The sequence below is a fragment of the Gambusia affinis genome, linkage group LG06 (assembly GCF_019740435.1).
Source record: "Gambusia affinis linkage group LG06, SWU_Gaff_1.0, whole genome shotgun sequence".
Classification (NCBI taxonomy): domain Eukaryota; kingdom Metazoa; phylum Chordata; class Actinopteri; order Cyprinodontiformes; family Poeciliidae; genus Gambusia; species Gambusia affinis.
The window spans coordinates 23,429,323-23,434,956 of record NC_057873.1 but is presented as its reverse complement, the minus strand read 5'-3'; the positions used below and the strand labels follow the sequence as shown (position 1 = coordinate 23,434,956).

Below are 5,634 nucleotides of genomic sequence, written 5' to 3'. Positions count from 1 at the left end.
CGCAGTTGCGGCGCAGCTTTTGGAGGGGCAGTGACGTAGGCGGACAGCATCATCCCGCATTTCCTGGACTGTTTTAAAGTCATATTTATGATTTACAGACTTGTTAAAGGATGTCTGGGATAAACCAGGTTTGTAACATATAAGCAAATGAGCAGGAATCAATTAAACCACCTTTGCTGTTAAGCTGGGAGCCTTCCTGTACAACCAGTGGGTGCGCACCATTTGTCAGCCGGTGAAGCAATCAAGCAAAAGATCATTTCAAACAGCGCAACAGACTGATGGCCCCGCTGTGATCCACCAACAAGAGCTCTGCTGAACATTTCTTATGGTTCAAAAGCAACTCTAAACAAATGGGTTTGAATGAACTCGGTGTCCCAGCTGTTTTGCAGTTTTCTGGACGTTTGTTCCAGATTTGTGGTGCATAAAAACCCGATGTTGCTTCTCCACGGTTCTGGTTCTGGTGATGCAGAGCAGACCACCAGAACCAGAAGGAAGACCTGTAGAGGAAAGAAAAGTTGCATGATGAATTCCAGACTGTTAGCCAAGAGGTGATGGGTGGTGAGTGGTGGAAAGGGCAATAAACAGTCAAATAAATGTAACGCAAAGTCAGTTTGTGAGTGGGAGCCATGTTTCTTCTTAAATTGTGCATTGTACACAACTCTCTTGAGACATATCAGACTTCAGCAAAAAAATCAAAGGCTGTTTTTTCTTTTAATTTCCTTAACTGTAGGCAATAAAATCATTCTTCTAAACTGGAAAACAAAAATAAACATTAGCATAATATATTTCTTACTTGCATAATGTGTAAATAAGAGGAACTTTATTTACACAATGTTCCTCTTTCTCTATTTCTTAATTTCTATTTAAAATTCCTCTAGTTTTCCATATTTGCTTTTATGAATCAGTTTACAATCTGCAATCCCAATATAATTGACTTACTGTCTATTTGGGCTATTTAGTGTATATTATTGTCATTGTTTTGATGATTGGAAAGTAATTTCTCTGTATTCATAGTTTTTCCACTGCGTTTTCATTCAATCAATATCATAAATATATTATTATTATTGTTATTATTATTATTTGTAATAAATAAACCTATTCAGTTAGTTAGTTAGTTAGTTAGTTAGTCAGTTAGTTATAGGAACACTCCCCCCACACCGCCCTTCAAGCCGGATCCTTCTCGGCGAACTGCCAAGAAACGCACCCTTTTGTATAGATTCAGACAGCGTGTAGAATGAAAAGTCGCTTTACAAAAACAGGAAGTTGTTTTACTCTACTTCAAGTACGCAACTAGGTCAGTAAGAGCGGGAAAATATTGTGGCTGCATTAATTCTAAATGCCACTAGAGGTCATTGCAGGAAACAATTAAATAAAGTGAACTTATTGCCCACTTATTGCCCACACACAGAGTCAGTCGTGCCTCCTCTGGACTGGAAGTTGTTTGTTATTTTTACCAAATTTTTGTTATTCCTATATCAGTTTGATACAGTAGGGGCTTCCGCACTTCCCATTTCTGTGTTTTCTGTCACTGTTTTCGGCAGTTAAAACTGTTTAATCCGTTGTTAACACGTCGTAACCTGTTTTTCCGAGCCACCTTTAAATGCAACATTAGCGCTACGACGCTCGCGCTGGGTTTACGCCTGTGCGGCAGCGACGCAGAGCTGCGCAGGTGTGTCTTAGAATTATGGCAGCAAACCAGCAAAACGCAAACATTCTTCATGCTGAAAGAAAGCTATTTAATCGTGTGAAAATCCTTTCCATGATTTAATTACGTTAATTCCAAGACATTTTTTTTTTAAAGTCAAAGACTTTTTTTACAGTACTTAAATGCACTGTATCAGTGCACTGTATCAGTGCATTTAAGAACTGCACTATTATAGTGCAGTTCTTAAATGCTGAAAGAAAGAACTGCACTGGAAGTTGAGTCAAAAAATTATTGTCTCACGTGGTCTTGTGTGATATCCCGTGATTTCTCATGATCTCGCGTGATCTCACTCGTTTTTTTCAGCACAAGATCAGTCTGACTATAATGAATAATGTTATCTCAACATGATTAAATTTCATAAGCGTGAAGTTGTTGAATTTCTTGTTTATCCAACATGATTGTATTACGTTTTTGTTTGAAACATGAAATTATTTGGTTAAAAGTACATGATTTTCTTTTGTTAATGTGATAAGCCCCTAAGTTTATTTTCTTCAGTGTATCTTAACAGTGACGGAAGAACTAAAGAATCATATTAAAAAGGTGTTCTATTGGGTGTAGAACGATAGGTGCCTGCCATGGAGGCAGTGACTGACTTGCTTCACATCCATCTAAATCAAGAGCTTTGCTTTTTGCTTCTCTTCACCAAAGATTGGAGAGCCCAACCCAGAGGCCCCAGGCTCAGCTTCTTCAGTGGAAGGCATGTTGGTGGGATTGAGGAGGTCTTCAAAGTATTCTCCCCACTGGCCCACAACGTCTCAAGTTGAGGTCAGCAGCACACCATCCCCACTATAAAGAGTGTTGGTGCTGTACTGCTTCCCCCTCCTGAGACGCCAGATGGTGGACCAGAATCGCCTAGAAGTCGTGAGGAAGTCTTTTCTCCTTGGCCTCTCCAATCTGAACTATCGTTCGGCCCGTAAGCACAAACAGCAGTCAGGATCCGCACCCCCCCCAGCCGTAGGAGGGAGGCTATTCTCTCGTTCACCGGGGTAAACCCCAACGTACAGGCGCTGAGATGTACGTTGCCCATTCCTGCCCGACGCCTCTCACCTTCTCTCACCCCGTAAAGATTCCTTGTCAACCCCCGGTGCTCCCTCAGAGTCTCCGGCTCCCAGTGCTCACTATGAGTCTCCGCCTCCTAGTGCTCCCTATGAGCCTCAGCCTCCTAGTGCTCCCTCCAAGTCTCCTTCGTTGCCCCCTAGTGCCCCAGGTGACTCCTCGTTGCCTCCAGCTGGTCCTAGAGCTCCCTCGCCGCCTCCAGGTGGTCCGGCCCCTGCACCGACGTGGTCAGCCGGACCCGCCTCCAGGGATTCGCTTCCTGCGTCACCTATGTCCCCCGCTGGATGGATAGTTTTGGCCCTACTTGGAGAACATTCAAACCCCATGAAGATAGAAGAACCCAGGCAGAGATTCAAACCCAGGCAAACATTTTATTCAAAGAAAAGAAATGTTTTAATCACACATAAGCAGAATTTAGAGACCAATTAACTAAACGGTCTTGATTTCAGACTTTGGCAGGAAGCCAGAGTGCCCAGAGAGAAACCTACAAACAAGAAATCTGTCAAATCTTTTTACCTTTCAATCCCATAATTTTATTTAACTGAACACATCAGGACACATTTATCCAGCCTCAATATGGTCAATAATTATCTCTTCTGTGAATCTTTTCATCTTCCAAATTCATTCTTTTTGGCTCCTCTCTAAAAGCTCCTTGATCATGTTTAAGAGGAGGGGCTGGAGAAACCGTAATGTCAGGTGTGACTTCTTTTCTTAACTTCTTTCACAGACATCCGTCGGTTGTTGGGAACAAACCGACCCAGCTGGGTCGGTTTGTTCCTTGCCATCAGTTAAACACCTTTTAAAAACCAGTCGCTCTCATCATCCTGAGAGACACCTTCGTCTCCTGTAATGTACCATTACAGGGAAGTAATGGTACATTATCTTCTCCATACCCATCGTCACCACGTATCCAACGCCCCAACCAAGCGGGATCATGGAGGGAACGAGCGTCTTCGTCTGGCACCGAAAAGAGGATTAAAAATGCTCCATTAGATGGAGCATCGGGCCCTGCTCCATCGGGCCAGCCACAGTCCCACGTACAACCTTTTAGTCAACTCTGGCCGGACCAACATGAACAGACTTTTTATCTTCTCAGGGCTGTTGGCCATGTTTCCAAAAAGGATCTGAGTTTTTTGAGCAACATCGTAAGCCAAGTGGAGTTTTTCAAATACATTCAATTCTTCTTTTGGATGTTGTGATGGCTCAGACACTTCAGGCATGATGCTCCACTGGATCCTCCAGCCTCTGGAAATGAGAAGATTCAGGGAAAGGCGGAGAATTACGAGGAGCTAGAAGATGGGTATTGTCCAGCCATGCCATGCTGCGTACATGTACAAAATGAAGACAATGGCAGTGGTGTACAGAGTACCAGCTGGATAAGGCAGACATGAAGTGTGCCACAGGTCTGAAATCTTGCTCGAGGCGTCTCATGTTTTCAGTTACCTTCCTGGGATGTAGTGGCTCCTCCCTCTCCATAATCGTCTCTTCTGCCTAAAAGTGGAAGTCTCCGAAACGATTGTGAAGCCAATTCAGGAATCTCTTTATGCTTTTCCGTAGGTTGAGGTTTTGGTGTTGGAGAAATCTGAACTTCAAATTTTATGACTTTCCATTCCAGCTCTTTTCTTTTGAAACATTCTTTCTCCAGTACCTGTTTAAGTTTCTTCAGCTCTTCCTGTAAGAATTGGTTTTCTAATAAGGTGATCTCTAGAAGTCCTTTCACCTCATTCAAATCACTCTTTGGTTTCTCTTGTTCTCTGGAGAAGAAGTGTGTTCTCGTCACAATGTTGTTGCTTCTTTCTGTGTTGCTGCGATCTGTGTCCGATGTGCTGAAATCAATATTTGGCTTTTCTTGTTTTCTGGACAAGAAGCGCGTTTTTGTCACGACGTTGTCGCTGCTTTCTGTGTCGCTGTTTTTGAACAAGGTGTACGATGTGCTGGGCGAGTCAAGAAAGTCATCTCGTCTTTGGCACCAAAACAGGATTTTTTCAAAACACTTCCTCATTTTTGCTGCAGCAGAGGAATATGAAGGCATTTATTTTGAAATTTTCAGTAAGCTTTATTTTAAAGGGCTACAGTAAACCTATGAGTAATATATCAATAGTATGTAGGGTATCATTAGAATGTTGTCTGTAATTTACTTACTCCATTCAGTATACTAAACATGGCTAATAAGTAACAAAAATAGCTAATAGCTTATTTAAGTTAAATGCTAATGAACTGCCAGAAAAACCCATCAAGGGGAACTTAAATTTAGCTTTAGTCAATAAGGGAACAACAAGAGAATGATTTCTTGCATTTATGAAAGGAACTGTACCAATGTAACGAGCGATTGTAATTTCGTCTTGTTTAGCTCTTATCATAGTTGATGAGATATAAGGGAGACAATCAATCATTTTACGGCCTTCTGAACTGACTGAACGCTACAGACTGCTTTATGAGGAAATCCAGCAAATATCAAGGTTTAGTTACAGAAAGTTTTATAATCCAAAAAGACTATTTTAAACAGGATCGGAACAGCCAAACCGTCCTGGTTCTGATCTGAACAGAACTCCGGCAAACCAGTGGATGCCTTAATATGCATTCATTATGCTTACGGGAGGAATGACAAATATTGTACAACGAGGATTATTTTTATATAAGAAATTTAAAATGTCAAAAATGTGGTTTAAAAATATGTAAAATTATTGATTTCCGTCTTTAATTTGAGTTGATATATTTTATCTCCATCTTCATGTTGCAATGACGCATGTGTGGCGCACGATAAGTCATGTAATGTCCAATCCAGTAAAATATAGTCATTCATATATATCAATGCTGCTGCCTCAACCTCTGTCATTGCAGCTTCTCTCATACTTTCCGCTACTCAGGAGTAG

The 5,634-nt window shown here is 41.6% G+C and overlaps 1 pseudogene; it reads right to left on the bottom strand.

Annotated features, from left to right (window-relative positions):
* Window positions 1–3,750: 3,750 nt before the first annotated feature.
* LOC122833072 lies at window positions 3,751–4,763 on the bottom strand (annotated as a pseudogene).
* Between the last annotated feature and the right edge of the window lie 871 nt (window positions 4,764–5,634).